This window comes from Adiantum capillus-veneris, chromosome 7, assembly GCF_014529385.1.
Source record: "Adiantum capillus-veneris isolate H3 chromosome 7, ASM1452938v2, whole genome shotgun sequence".
Taxonomy (NCBI): Eukaryota; Viridiplantae; Streptophyta; class Polypodiopsida; order Polypodiales; family Pteridaceae; genus Adiantum; species Adiantum capillus-veneris.
In genome coordinates this window covers 166,253,494-166,268,211 of record NC_140937.1, presented here as the reverse complement: position 1 = coordinate 166,268,211, position 14,718 = coordinate 166,253,494, and positions in this window count along the sequence as shown.

Here is a 14,718-nt window from a genome sequence, read left to right as displayed (position 1 = left end):
TAGGTCCATTGTATGGAAGACTTAGAGTGCCTCTTACATGGTGCCTCCAAGGTTTCCAAAAAATAAAATCATTGGAAAAAAAAGGCCACTGTGTCTCCAATCTATTGCCCATTTGAAGCATAGAGAGAACCAAGGTCCACCACTTGTCCAAGCTAGACATGGAGCATTGACACAAGATCCAACACTTATCCAAGAACCCTATAGTATATGTGGTAACATGGGATGCATTGATGCAACAAAAGTAGTCTAGCCTCCTCATCCATCTCTTTTTTCTTGTAGCCTAGAGGGATTAGTTTCAAGGTCTATCACTAGTCAAAAACTACACATAGAACATTGATACAAGGTTCCACCACATGTGAAACCTATCATCTCTAGTAGCATGGATGGTTTGATATCAAGGTTCATCGCGTGTCCTACCTATACTCTATTGTAGCATATAGATTCTGGTTTGGTGGTACTACACTTGTCCAAACTTGGCTTGTTGTTGATATCTGGAGGTAATCAAGGGTCCTCCACTTGTCCAAGTTAGGCATATAAAACAATTGCAAGGTCCACCATGTGTACAACATATGATTGATTATAGCATGCATGGTCTTATTTCATGGGCAACCATCTTCTCTCCAACATGTGTCCAACCTCGGCTCCATTGAAGCATGGAGAGAAGCAAGGTCCACCACTTATCAAAGCTATTATTTTCTCCCAGTGCTTTCAAAACCCATAATACGTTGTACATGGGGGGGGGGGGGGATTCTTGTTTCAAGGTCCACCACTTGGCTAAGATTGGATCCATTGAAACATAAAGAGAAGCAAGCTCTACCATTTGTCCAAGCTAGGAGCCATTGAAACATGAAAACCCCATAATATGTTGTATACGGAGGGTGTTTTTCAAGGTCTACCACTTGTCTAAGCTATGGTCCATTGGAACATGGAGAGAAGCAAAGCTCCACCACTTTTCTAAGCTAGGATCCATTGAAACATGGAGAGAAGCAAGCTCCATTGTTTGTCTAAGCTAGGCTCCATTGGAACATGGAGAAAACAAGCTCCACCACTTGCCTATTATTGCATAGAGATTCTGGTTTGAAGGTCCACCACTTGTCCAACCTTGCCTTCATGTATGGAGATAATCAAGAGTGCAATGCTTCTCTAAGCTAGGGACATAAAAGAGTTTCAAGGTCCACTACATATACGATCTATGATGGGTTGTAGCATGGGAGGTTTCATTTTAAGGTTGACCACTTCTCCAGCTCCGCTTGTCCAACCTCAGATCCATTGAAGAATGGAGAATAAAGGTGTACCAACTCTCCAAAATAGGCAAGACAATCTCTATAAAACCCATGAATTGTTAATATATGCTATGCTGTGGAGTTTTGTTTGAAGTTCCACTCCTTATCCAAGCTACAATCCATTGAAGCATGGAACTAAGTAAGATATATCTCTAGTCCAAGATAGGATCCATTGAAACATAGAGAGAATCAAGGTCCACCACTTGTCCAAGCTATGCATGGGTAATTGATATAAGGTACCACTACGTTTTTCACCTATACTAAGCTCTATCATGGATGGTTTCATATCCCACCAATTTTCCAACCTATTTAGTAGGTTGTATTATGGGGTTGGTTTCAAGGTACTTCACTTGTCTAAGGTGGGTTCCAATGAACCATGGAGAGAAACTATGTCTACCACTTTCCGAAATATGCTCCTTTAAAAACATAAAAACAAGGTCCACCACTTGTCCAAGCTAAAGTTTCTCTCCATTGAAGCATGGAGAGAAACAAGGTCTACCACCTGTCCAAAATATGCTCCATTGAAACATAAAGCAAGTCCACCACTTGTCCAAGCTAATATAACAAATGGGTGTTGGTTACAAGGTTACCACACTTGACTAAACTAGTCTTCATGCAAGGTCTACCACATGTCCAAGCTATATGACTGTTTTGAAGGTCTACCACACCTCTTGAAATTAGGATCCATGTAAGGTCCACCTTTTGTCAAGCTATGCATTTAATGAGTACTAAAACTAAGTAAATTGCAGTACTTAAAATACCTTTCCAAGCTCATTAAGATTTTGGTCTCTAAGGCCGGCCACCACCACATGTCTAATCTATGCTCTAATTGATTACTTATGCTAGTTCTCAAAGTCCAAACATAAGCTCCCTTCTAGCAAGGCTAGTTTAAATTTAGGCTGCAGCACCTGTCTAAGCTAGGTTCAATTTATGAAGCATCACCATTTAACCATGCTACGATCTAATGTATCATATCAAGGGGGTATTGATAAAAGGTCCAAAACTTATTGAGTTCAAGCTCTTAAGTAATTAAGTCTTTGTGAGTATTAAATGTTATAGTTTTAGTCTACAGATCCACCATTCAAAAACTCAAGTAAATTACTATTTACATTCAAACCTTGAATGCTTGAGATACAAAATACAAACTCAACAATACTAAATAAAGCAAAATCTAACATTAAGAGTATCAAATCAGTAACAAGAAACACTAACATGCACAAGAAACTCAAAACATACGTGTCTCCATTTCCAAAAAGTCCTCCATTGACAGAGGATGGTGTTGTTGTTGTTCTTCTTCTCTTTGTGGAGAGCACTCCTCTGTAACAGGCACAATGTCGCCTGATTGCGAAGTGGATTGTTGAAGTCCAGCCCATTTTTCTATATCTTCATGAGACTTAACAAAGTCTAGCAGCATGGTCTCCACGCTTTTTGCCTCCTCCACACTATCAATTAAGCAGATAACTTCTTTTTTCTGTTGTATTCCTTCTTGTGCAACCAAGGAGCCATCACCAAAAACATCAACAAGCTTGCGGTCTTCAAAACAATATGTGCGAATGTAGTGCTTGACCAAAGCTCTTTTTTTGGCCTCCAAATATTGCAAATCTGACATATCGTTATCTGCTACTTGAAGATGTTCCTCTAATCTTCTTCTCAGGTCTTCAAATGCATTGCCTTGTCCCAAGAAGGCAATAACTGTTAGGAATTGAATTGCTCCTTTGCAAGGAGCTGATGGAAAGTGATGCAATGCACCACAACAATGGTAGCTCAGATTATCTCCCATGGCGTCAAAGGCACATTGCAATTTTGTGAAGTTAGTGAAATCCACAAATGCAAGAAAGACAAATCCAGGATCTGTTGACCCTCCAGCAATAGCCAAGATCCCATCCAAAGCATTGTTAAATGTCTCCTCACTCCACTTCAAATTGCCTCCACGTTTTTTTGTCATATCTAAAACACATAAGCCAATAGGCACTTTATTATTGAAGTGGCGCATCAAGTAGAGATTGCCTTCCATTTGTAGGCTCACCACATAGATTGACCATGGCAAATTCTAGGCTCAGTTTTCTCCTTTTGAAGGTGAATTGCCCATTGCATGTATTTATTGCTCCATCTGGAAAAGCCATTTTCTTTGTTCCACGCGTCAAACTAGATCTGATCCATTCCTCGCATAGCATTAAAATTGTTTTATAAACAACATCATTGATGTTATACATTTTGACCACCTCCTCCCAGTCTTTACATGGTGAAGACTCATTCAAATTGTTGAAGCCTTCAAGAAGTGCATCTTGAATCAATTTGTCTTGCTTCAACTGCTTGATTCGATCATACATGTCAGTTGCATCACCATCCTTTGCACTCTTTGACAGTAAAATCTTCTCATCTCTAATCTCTTCTTGAATAGTCTTTACCTCTGATTCCTCAAGGCCACAAAGGTATCTAAATACAGTTTTGGGGGTTTCTTATTCTCCTCTTCTAGATTTTCAATGATTTCTATCCAGCAATCAAAACTAAATCAGAGTACGTGACCATGTGTGCCTGTTTAGCAATCCAACTTGCTGCTGCACTCATTCTTGCCAATCGAAGAAAAGCCTAAAAGATATAGAGAAATAATTAAACTATTGAGCAAGATTTGTTAATTAAACACTATCAAAAAGACAAAGAAAATAACTTACATCCCATCCGGCACGAGATGCATGTCCCTCTGCAATTCCACTTGCTGCCTTTGGTGGTCGTCCTGAGAAGATCCATTGACTCCGTAAATGTCTCAATATTTGGCTGTAAGGTTGCTTGACATACAATGCCTGAGCCTCCTCATTTGCAATGGCAGATATAGCAGTTGCAACAAATGGAGGAGCATTCACAACAATGCGAGCCTTTCTAAATTTATACACGCTAATCAGTCTTTCAAAGATCTCTTTGTTGTTTTGTTCATTGTGAAGCAAAACTTTTGCAGCATAGATTGAATGCTGCCCATCAAGAATCCAATAATGATAATCTTTAATTTTTTGCTCCTCTACCTCTTCTACTGCCAAAGGAGTCCCCTTCTTTGATTTTGCATTTCGAACAGGCATCAAATATGCACATGCTGCAGGCTTGGTCGTACTCCGTGAAAATCCAAATAACACACTTTCAGCGTGTTTTTTATCCATAATACGTGCATTATAGTGATCAGGAGCAAGCCAACAATTTTGAATAGGGATATCAAATTCCCTATATTGGAAAGGAAAATAATTTATGTACTTATTCATTCCACCTGTATCTTTTTCTTGTCCTTTCATGGCCTCAGCTTCTAAAACATTTGGATCCACAATTCTCATCTTTGACATTGAACCCCTCTTGTTGATGAGGATGCCAAAGATGCCTTGTCTACATCCAAAATGGAACTAGTTCGCTTAGCTTCTACTTTCTGCACTTTTGCTTGCTTCTTTGTGGATGGTGGTCGTGAAGCTTTCACCTTTTTTCGTTGTAGTGTGGCAATGATGGAGCTTTGAAGTTGATCTGCTGTGATATTTGGATTTGATTCTGCAAACTTCCATCCTCGAGAAAACATTGTCTCTTCTTTGTTTCTAGACATGCGCTCCAATGCATATGCTCCTGGAGATAGTTGAAATTCTAGATTCATTGGAACTAGAATGTCAATGCATTCCACCTCTGGATGACTATCAACTACAGAGACAGATGCTTCCACAACTTGTCCAACATCTTCAAACAAGCTGTCATTCTCCTTTTTGGCAATAAATAGATGCACCTTATGAAATTGTGCACCCTCTATACCATGTATGTCCAAATACCATTCCTAAGATCATTGCAAGTATAGTCCAACTGAGACAGCAACCCTTGCAACCTGTTTCTTTGGAGCCATCTTTCCTGAAACAAAAAAAACCAAATGTTATTTTAACATATACTTTTTTGTAATGGATTAAGTTTGTGTGAATACAAGTTCCACCACTTGTTCAAGCTAGATCTAAGCAAGTATACATAGTGATCATTTAAGCTAGTAAACTAAGGAAGGGAGAAGTAAGGTCCACCACTTGTCCAAGCTCAGCTCTAGACAACATGGAGAGATTCGAGGTCTACTAATTGTCTAATATAGGCTAACTATATTGAAACATAGAGAGAAGCAAAGGTCCACCACTTGTCCAATCTAGGGTCCATTGAAACATGGAGAGAAGGATGCTCCACCATTTGTCCAAAATAGGCTCCATTGAAACATGAAGAGAAGCAAGATGCACCATGTCTTTGAGATGCTAGGCTCCATTGAAATACCTTAAAACCCATGATATTTTGTATATGTGGGGTTTAATTCAAGGTCCACCACTTGTCCAACCTATTATCCCTAGTAGCATGAGTGGTTTGGTCTCAAGATTCACCACTTTCCACTCTATGTCATTATATTAAGAAGATCTGGGTGTTAAGGTCCACCACTTGTCCAACCTATAAGGCAATATCTTAAATGGTATTATTTACCACCACTTGGAATGCACATGATGGGTTTTACATAGGGGTATGGTTCCAAGGTCCACCACTTGTCCAAGCTAACTCTATTGAAACATAGAGAGAATCAAAGGTCCACCACTTGTCCAAGCTAGGCTCCATTGAAACATGGAGAGAAGGATGCTCCACCATTTGTCCAAGCCAGGTTTGATTGAAACATGAAGAGAAGCAAGCTGCACCATGTCTCCAAAATGCTAGGCTCCATTGAAATATCTTAAACCCATGATATTTCGTACATGGGGGTTTACATTCAAGGTCCACCACTTGTCCAACCTATTATCACTAGTAGCATGAGTGGTTTGATGTCAAGATTCACCACTTTTCCACTCTATGTCATTATATTAAGAAGATCTGGGTGTTAAGGTCCACCACTTGTCCAACCTATAAGGCTATATCTTAAAGGGTATTCTTTCTCACCACTTGGAATGACCATGATAGGTTTTACATGGGGTTTGGTTCCAAGTTCCACCACTTGTCCAAGCTAACTCTATTGAAACATAGAGAGAAGCAAAGGTCCACCACTTGTCTAAGCTAGGGTCCATTGAAACATGGAGAGAAGGATGCTCCACCATTTTTCCAAGATAGGCTCCATTGAAACATGAAGAGAAGCAAGCTGCACCATGTCTCCAAGATGCTAAGATCCATTGAAATACCTTAAACCCACGATATTTTGTACATGGGAGTTTACATTCAAGGTCCACCACTTGTCCAAGCTATTATCTCTAGTAGCATGAGTGGTTTGGTCTCAAGATTCACCACTTTTCCACTCTATGTCATTACGTTAAGAAGATCTGGGTGTTAAGGTCGACCACTTGTCCAACCTATAAGGGTATATCTTAAAGGGTATTCTTTCTCACCACTTGAAATGTCCATGATATGTTTTACATGGGGGTTTGGTTCCAAGGTCCACCACTTGTCCAAGCTAACTCTATTGAAACATAGAGAGAAACAAAGGTCCACCACTTGTCCAAGCTAGGCTCCATTGAAACATGGAGAGAAGGATGCCTCCACCATTTGTCGAAGCTAACTCTATTGAAACATGGGGGGTTTACATTCAAGGTCCACCACTTGTCCAACCTATTAACGCTAGTAGCATGAGTGGTTTGGTCTCAAGATTCACCACTTTTTCACTCTATGTCATTATATTAAGAATATTTGGGTGTTAAGGTCCACCACTTGTCCAACCTATAAGGCTATATCTTAAGGTTATTCTTTCTTACCACTTGGAGTGACCATGATAGGTTTTACATGGGGTTTGGTTCCAAGGTCCACCACTTGTCCAAGCTAACTCTATTGAAACATAGAGAGAAGCAAAGGTCCACCACTTGTCCAAGCTAGGGTCCATTGAAACATGGAGAGAAGGATGCTCCACCATTTGTCCAAGATAGGCTCCATTGAAACATGAAGAGAAGCAAGCTGCACCATGTCTCCAAGATGCTAGGCTCCATCGAAATACATCTTAAAACCCACGTTATTTGTACATGGTGGGTTTTACATTCAAGATCAACAATTTGTCCAACCTATTATCGCTAGTAGCATGAGTGGGTTTTCTCTCAAAGATCACCACTTTTCCACTCTATTCATTATAAAAGAATATTTGGTGTAAGGTCCACCACTTGTCCAACCTATAAGACTATAAGTAATGGTTATTCTTCTCACCCCTTGAAAGACTATATCTAATGTTATCCCTAGCTATTATTGCTAGTAGCCTGAGTGGTTTGGTCTCAAGATTCACCACTTTTATTAAGAATATGTGGGTGTTAAGGTCCACCACTTGTCCAACCTATAAGGCTACATCTTAAAGGTTATTCTTTCTTACTACTTGGAGTGACCATGATAGGTTTTACATGGGGTTTGGTTCCAAGGTCCACCACTTGTCCAAGCTAACTCTATTGAAACATAGAGAGAAGCAAAGGTCCACCCTTGTCTAAGCTAGGGTCCATTGAAACATGGAGAGAAGGATGCTCCACCATTTGTCCAAGGTAGGCTCCATTGAAACATGAGGAGAAGCAAGGTGCACCATGTCTCCAAGATGCTAGGCTCCATCGAAAAACATTAAACCCACGATATGTCGTAGATGAGGGTTTACATTCAAGGTCCACCACTTGTCCAAGCTATTATTGCTAGTAGCCTGAGTGGTTTGGTCTCAAGATTCACCACTTTTCCACTCTATGTCATTATATTAAGAATATGCGCGTGTTAAGGTCCACCACTTGTCCAACCTATAAGGCTACATCTTAAAGGTTATTCTTTATTACCACTTGGAGTGACCATGATAGGTTTTACATGGGGGTTTGGTTCCAAGGTCCACCACTTGTCCAAGCTAACTCTATTGAAACATAGAGAGAAGCAAAGGTCCACCACTTGTCCAAGCTAGGTCCATTGAAACATGGAGAGAAGGATGCTCCACCATTTGTCCAAGATAGGCTCCATTGAAACATGACGAGAAGCAAGCTGCACCATGTCTCCAAGATGCTAGGCTCCATCGAAAAACATTAAACCCACGATATTTCGTAGATGAGGGGTTTACATTCAAGGTCCACCACTTGTCCAAGCTATTATTGCTAGTAGCCTGAGTGGTTTGGTCTCAAGATTCACCACTTTTATTAAGAATATGTGGGTGTTAAGGTCCACCACTTGTCCAACCTATAAGGCTACATCTTAAAGGTTATTCTTTCTTACTACTTGGAGTGACCATGATAGGTTTTACATGGGGGTTTGGTTCCAAGGTCCACCACTTGTCCAAGCTAACTCTATTGAAACATAGAGAGAAGCAAAGGTCCACCCCTTGTCTAAGCTAGGGTCCATTGAAACATGGAGAGAAGGATGCTCCACCATTTGTCCAAGGTAGGCTCCATTGAAACATGAGGAGAAGCAAGGTGCACCATGTCTCCAAGATGCTAGGCTCCATCGAAAAACATTAAACCCACGATATTTCGTAAGATGGGGGTTTACATTCAAGGTCCACCACTTGTCCAAGCTATTATTGCTAGTAGCCTGAGTGGTTTGGTCTCAAGATTCACCACTTTTCCACTCTATGTCATTATATTAAGAATATGCGCGTGTTAAGGTCCACCACTTGTCCAACCTATAAGGCTACATCTTAAAGGTTATTCTTTATTACCACTTGGAGTGACCATGATAGGTTTTACATGGGGTTTGGTTCCAAGGTCCACCACTTGTCCAAGCTAACTCTATTGAAACATAGAGAGAAACAAAGGTCCACCACTTGTCCAAGCTAGGGTCCATTGAAACATGGAGAGAAGGATGCTCCACCATTTGTCCAAGATAGGCTCCATTGAAACATGACGAGAAGCAAGCTGCACCATGTCTCCAAGATGCTAGGCTCCATCGAAATACATTAAACCCACGATATTTCGTAGATGAGGGGTTTACATTCAAGGTCCACCACTTGTCCAAGCTATTATTGCTAGTAGCCTGAGTGGTTTGGTCTCAAGATTCACCACTTTTATTAAGAATATGTGGTGTTAAGGTCCACCACTTGTCCAACCTATAAGGCTACATCTTAAAGGTTATTCTTTCTTACTACTTGGAGTGACCATGATAGGTTTTACATGGGGGTTTGGTTCCAAGGTCCACCACTTGTCCAAGCTAACTCTATTGAAACATAGAGAGAAGCAAAGGTCCACCACTTGTCCAAGCTAGGGTCCATTGAAACATGGAGAGAAGGATGCTCCACCATTTGTCCAAGGTAGGCTCCATTGAAACATGAGGAGAAGCAAGGTGCACCATGTCTCCAAGATGCTAGGCTCCATCGAAAACATTAAACCCACGATATGTCGTAGATGAGGGGTTTACATTCAAGGTCCACCACTTGTCCAAGCTATTATTGCTAGTAGCCTGAGTGGTTTGGTCTCAAGATTCACCACTTTTCCACTCTATGTCATTATATTAAGAATATGCGCGTGTTAAGGTCCACCACTTGTCCAACCTATAAGGCTACATCTTAAAGGTTATTCTTTATTACCACTTGGAGTGACCATGATAGGTTTTACATGGGGGTTTGGTTCCAAGGTCCACCACTTGTCCAAGCTAACTCTATTGAAACATAGAGAGAAACAAAGGTCCACCACTTGTCCAAGCTAGGGTCCATTGAAACATGGAGAGAAGGATGCTCCACCATTTGTCCAAGATAGGCTCCATTGAAACATGACGAGAAGCAAGCTGCACCATGTCTCCAAGATGCTAGGCTCCATCGAAAAATACATTAAACCCACGATATTCGTAGATGAGGGGTTTACATTCAAGGTCCACCACTTGTCCAAGCTATTATTGCTAGTAGCCTGAGTGGTTTGGTCTCAAGATTCACCACTTTTATTAAGAATATGTGGGTGTTAAGGTCCACCACTTGTCCAACCTATAAGGCTACATCTTAAAGGTTATTCTTTCTTACTACTTGGAGTGACCATGATAGGTTTTACATGGGGGTTTGGTTCCAAGGTCCACCACTTGTCCAAGCTAACTCTATTGAAACATAGAGAGAAGCAAAGGTCCACCCCTTGTCTAAGCTAGGGTCCATTGAAACATGGAGAGAAGGATGCTCCACCATTTGTCCAAGGTAGGCTCCATTGAAACATGAGAGAAGCAAGGTGCACCATGTCTCCAAGATGCTAGGCTCCATCGAAAAACATTAAACCCACGATATGTCGTAGATGAGGGGTTTACATTCAAGGTCCACCACTTGTCCAAGCTATTATTGCTAGTAGCCTGAGTGGTTTGGTCTCAAGATTCACCACTTTTCCACTCTATGTCATTATATTAAGAATATGCGCGTGTTAAGGTCCACCACTTGTCCAACCTATAAGGCTACATCTTAAAGGTTATTCTTTATTACCACTTGGAGTGACCATGATAGGTTTTACATGGGGGTTTGGTTCCAAGGTCCACCACTTGTCCAAGCTAACTCTATTGAAACATAGAGAGAAACAAAGGTCCACCACTTGTCCAAGCTAGGGTCCATTGAAACATGGAGAGAAGGATGCTCCACCATTTGTCCAAGATAGGCTCCATTGAAACATGACGAGAAGCAAGCTGCACCATGTCTCCAAGATGCTAGGCTCCATCGAAATACATTAAACCCACGATATTTCGTAGATGAGGGGTTTACATTCAAGGTCCACCACTTGTCCAAGCTATTATTGCTAGTAGCCTGAGTGGTTTGGTCTCAAGATTCACCACTTTTATTAAGAATATGTGGGTGTTAAGGTCCACCACTTGTCCAACCTATAAGGCTACATCTTAAAGGTTATTCTTTCTTACTACTTGGAGTGACCATGATAGGTTTTACATGGGGGTTTGGTTCCAAGGTCCACCACTTGTCCAAGCTAACTCTATTGAAACATAGAGAGAAGCAAAGGTCCACCCCTTGTCTAAGCTAGGGTCCATTGAAACATGGAGAGAAGGATGCTCCACCATTTGTCCAAGGTAGGCTCCATTGAAACATGAGAGAAGCAAGGTGCACCATGTCTCCAAGATGCTAGGCTCCATCGAAAAACATTAAACCCACGATATTCGTAGATGAGGGGTTTACATTCAAGGTCCACCACTTGTCCAAGCTATTATTGCTAGTAGCCTGAGTGGTTTGGTCTCAAGATTCACCACTTTTCCACTCTATGTCATTATAAAGAATATGCGCGTGTTAAGGTCCACCACTTGTCCAACCTATAAGGCTACATCTTAAAGGTTATTCTTTATTACCACTTGGAGTGACCATGATAGGTTTTACATGGGGGTTTGGTTCCAAGGTCCACCACTTGTCCAAGCTAACTCTATTGAAACATAGAGAGAAACAAAGGTCCACCACTTGTCCAAGCTAGGGTCCATTGAAACATGGAGAGAAGGATGCTCCACCATTTGTCCAAGATAGGCTCCATTGAAACATGACGAGAAGCAAGCTGCACCATGTCTCCAAGATGCTAGGCTCCATCGAAATACATTAAACCCACGATATTTCGTAGATGAGGGTTTACATTCAAGGTCCACCACTTGTCCAAGCTATTATTGCTAGTAGCCTGAGTGGTTTGGTCTCAAGATTCACCACTTTTATTAAGAATATGTGGGTGTTAAGGTCCACCACTTGTCCAACCTATAAGGCTACATCTTAAAGGTTATTCTTTCTTACTACTTGGAGTGACCATGATAGGTTTTACATGGGGGTTTGGTTCCAAGGTCCACCACTTGTCCAAGCTAACTCTATTGAAACATAGAGAGAAGCAAAGGTCCACCCCTTGTCTAAGCTAGGGTCCATTGAAACATGGAGAGAAGGATGCTCCACCATTTGTCCAAGGTAGGCTCCATTGAAACATGAGGAGAAGCAAGGTGCACCATGTCTCCAAGATGCTAGGCTCCATCGAAAAACATTAAACCCACGATATGTCGTAGATGAGGGTTTACATTCAAGGTCCACCACTTGTCCAAGCTATTATTGCTAGTAGCCTGAGTGGTTTGGTCTCAAGATTCACCACTTTTCCACTCTATGTCATTATATTAAGAATATGCGCGTGTTAAGGTCCACCACTTGTCCAACCTATAAGGCTACATCTTAAAGGTTATTCTTTATTACCACTTGGAGTGACCATGATAGGTTTTACATGGGGGTTTGGTTCCAAGGTCCACCACTTGTCCAAGCTAACTCTATTGAAACATAGAGAGAAACAAAGGTCCACCACTTGTCCAAGCTAGGGTCCATTGAAACATGGAGAGAAGGATGCTCCACCATTTGTCCAAGATAGGCTCCATTGAAACATGACGAGAAGCAAGCTGCACCATGTCTCCAAGATGCTAGGCTCCATCGAAATACATTAAACCCACGATATTTCGTAGATGAGGGTTTTACATTCAAGGTCCACCACTTGTCCAAGCTATTATTGCTAGTAGCCTGAGTGGTTTGGTCTCAAGATTCACCACTTTTATTAAGAATATGTGGTGTTAAGGTCCACCACTTGTCCAACCTATAAGGCTACATCTTAAAGGTTATTCTTTCTTACTACTTGGAGTGACCATGATAGGTTTTACATGGGGGTTTGGTTCCAAGGTCCACCACTTGTCCAAGCTAACTCTATTGAAACATAGAGAGAAGCAAAGGTCCACCCCTTGTCTAAGCTAGGGTCCATTGAAACATGGAGAGAAGGATGCTCCACCATTTGTCCAAGGTAGGCTCCATTGAAACATGAGGAGAAGCAAGGTGCACCATGTCTCCAAGATGCTAGGCTCCATCGAAAAACATTAAACCCACGATATGTCGTAGATGAGGGGTTTACATTCAAGGTCCACCACTTGTCCAAGCTATTATTGCTAGTAGCCTGAGTGGTTTGGTCTCAAGATTCACCACTTTTCCACTCTATGTCATTATATTAAGAATATGCGCGTGTTAAGGTCCACCACTTGTCCAACCTATAAGGCTACATCTTAAAGGTTATTCTTTATTACCACTTGGAGTGACCATGATAGGTTTTACATGGGGGTTTGGTTCCAAGGTCCACCACTTGTCCAAGCTAACTCTATTGAAACATAGAGAGAAACAAAGGTCCACCACTTGTCCAAGCTAGGGTCCATTGAAACATGGAGAGAAGGATGCTCCACCATTTGTCCAAGATAGGCTCCATTGAAACATGACGAGAAGCAAGCTGCACCATGTCTCCAAGATGCTAGGCTCCATCGAAATACATTAAACCCACGATATTTCGTAGATGAGGGGTTTACATTCAAGGTCCACCACTTGTCCAAGCTATTATTGCTAGTAGCCTGAGTGGTTTGGTCTCAAGATTCACCACTTTTATTAAGAATATGTGGGTGTTAAGGTCCACCACTTGTCCAACCTATAAGGCTACATCTTAAAGGTTATTCTTTCTTACTACTTGGAGTGACCATGATAGGTTTTACATGGGGGTTTGGTTCCAAGGTCCACCACTTGTCCAAGCTAACTCTATTGAAACATAGAGAGAAGCAAAGGTCCACCCCTTGTCTAAGCTAGGGTCCATTGAAACATGGAGAGAAGGATGCTCCACCATTTGTCCAAGGTAGGCTCCATTGAAACATGAGGAGAAGCAAGGTGCACCATGTCTCCAAGATGCTAGGCTCCATCGAAAAACATTAAACCCACGATATGTCGTAGATGAGGGGTTTACATTCAAGGTCCACCACTTGTCCAAGCTATTATTGCTAGTAGCCTGAGTGGTTTGGTCTCAAGATTCACCACTTTTCCACTCTATGTCATTATATTAAGAATATGCGCGTGTTAAGGTCCACCACTTGTCCAACCTATAAGGCTACATCTTAAAGGTTATTCTTTATTACCACTTGGAGTGACCATGATAGGTTTTACATGGGGGTTTGGTTCCAAGGTCCACCACTTGTCCAAGCTAACTCTATTGAAACATAGAGAGAAACAAAGGTCCACCACTTGTCCAAGCTAGGGTCCATTGAAACATGGAGAGAAGGATGCTCCACCATTTGTCCAAGATAGGCTCCATTGAAACATGACGAGAAGCAAGCTGCACCATGTCTCCAAGATGCTAGGCTCCATCGAAATACATTAAACCCACGATATTTCGTAGATGAGGGGTTTACATTCAAGGTCCACCACTTGTCCAAGCTATTATTGCTAGTAGCCTGAGTGGTTTGGTCTCAAGATTCACCACTTTTATTAAGAATATGTGGGTGTTAAGGTCCACCACTTGTCCAACCTATAAGGCTACATCTTAAAGGTTATTCTTTCTTACTACTTGGAGTGACCATGATAGGTTTTACATGGGGGTTTGGTTCCAAGGTCCACCACTTGTCCAAGCTAACTCTATTGAAACATAGAGAGAAGCAAAGGTCCACCCCTTGTCTAAGCTAGGGTCCATTGAAACATGGAGAGAAGGATGCTCCACCATTTGTCCAAGGTAGGCTCCATTGAAACATGAGGAGAAGCAAGGTG